Here is a 2,140-nt window from a genome sequence, read left to right as displayed (position 1 = left end):
AGTAGTGTTTTATGGTTTTAATTACCAATTCAGTGATTCACAATCCCTTTATTGAGCTATATAAGAAGATAAATCTTTTTTGCCTAGTGTTTTGTTCTAGTTATGATAGAATTATGAGGGCATATGAGATGGGTGAGAGGAAGGCTCTTCGAGGGTTCATTAATCTGTAAGTGATTAAGACATTCTGTAGGAGAATATATATGATCAACATCAAAGGCATAATGTGCTTTTTCTAGTTGGGGAATGTTGTTTCGAATATATAATAAACTTTTGCAATTTTTTTTTTGTACTTGGATAGTTATACCAAATGCACTAAAACTAGTTTTTTTACCTGAATTACAAAGGAAAAACTAATGAGTAGTATTTGGTTCAATAAATATCTGATGATTCTATACTGAAACTGTAACATGTATTTTATATATTTTTTATAATTATATGATTTTTGGAAAACATAGACAACAAACTAACAAAGAAGACCGGGTATCTCAAATTTGGTATATATATAGCGACATGCCCTTTTCAAGTCACTTTCAACCAAAAAAGTGGTCTTGAAGAAAGGTTTGATGAGAGAACATGCAACCATTTCCAAATTATGCAAGATTCCAAAGGAATATGTGGTCATCACATGAGATTAAGCAATTAGTGTCTATGCGTTCTTGCTTTTCCAAGTGGTCCATGAGATTAGCTGCCTAGCAAGCTCTCGTAGTGATGATATACTTTCTTTATATATATTTAATTAATTAACGTTGAAGAAGGTAATGAGTTGAATTATTTAATATGGGCATTGATTAAGACAAGCACTATTAATTAAGTACTATATCACTTTAAGATAATATTTTAAGATAATAACGAATACAACAGTTGTATTATGTTACTTAAAAAATATGTGATTATATTTACTGATACTTAAGAGTTCGTATTTATTTTTAAAAATCTGGTAAACTATACCACATGAACAACCCACATCAATTCGCATCAAGGCTCATGTGTAAGATCATTCGTGGAACATTTGTAATATTTAGGTGTACCGATGCTTGAACCCTATGTATGAAAATTTTATCATCAACCACTAGGCTCTTAGTGTGTGTTGGGTTGTCAAACAAATAAATAGAAAATGGAATAAATATATAATAAAAACAATGGTCTATGTACCAACAAGTTAGTACAATGAAGGCATGAGTCGAATCCATTTCAACATGGATTGATATTCATGTGATCTTTAGGTATGACTCTCGCGGTTTCAATGAGATATACAAGTAACCGGGGGGGGGGGGGGGGGGGAACCCTCCGAGTTGTGGCCACCCCAGGAGAACAATATTGGTACCCTCCCAAAAACGTCGCATCGATCCCTATGGGACCCCTAAGCAATATTGATCCCCTTGCGGACCCTTGGTAGACATCACTTTTCATTATTATGAAATTCACTCCTTGATGCATGATCACATTTTTTTTGTCAAGAATCGCAAGGTTGTCACGATAGGGATCCTACATAGGATCGTTTTTGGGTTTGCAAGATCGGGACTGAAGTGAAGTCTCACTTCTAGTAATTGTAACGTCTCAAAATCCCAGGCTAAATTTTTCATTTTATTTAAATAACAAAAACATCCATATTAACAAAATTACATTCAGGGCAACCCATTTGTTCATAAACCATTATTCAAAAATTAGAGTTAATAAGAAGACAATACAAAATCTCAAATCATGAATCTGCTAATGTATGTGTATAGTCCCGCCTTCGCAATCCAATAAGTACTTGCAAAATATTTGATCCACAATTACAATCTCAAAACTTAGTGATTTCTCCAAAATATCGCATACGTCATAACATAATAATCGGCTAAGGGTTTTCAGCAACTCTAAAGACTATCAGCGGTCATAATGGGCTAACGACACGTCCTGTGGATTAACAACACACCTCGCAGGTTATCAACAACCCTGGGGACTATCAACAATCCCATTGACTCAATGCAGTTGTAACATCCATAAAAATCATGCCAAATTTAAACCTTTTAAAACATTTTCAAAACCAACGATTATTACAAAACTTGTTTCCAAAATAGTATAATGTGAGAATATCACAGAATCAATCATAAAAATCATGAAATATGAGGAGTTGTACGATCACGCCTTCGCCTTCCCG

This window comes from Lactuca virosa, chromosome 4 (assembly GCF_052849685.1).
Source record: "Lactuca virosa cultivar CGN04683 chromosome 4, Lactuca_virosa_CGN04683_v6, whole genome shotgun sequence".
In the NCBI taxonomy this organism is placed as follows: Eukaryota; Viridiplantae; Streptophyta; class Magnoliopsida; order Asterales; family Asteraceae; genus Lactuca; species Lactuca virosa.
The sequence above is the reverse complement of the archived record's forward strand: the minus strand, read 5'-3'. Positions refer to the sequence as shown.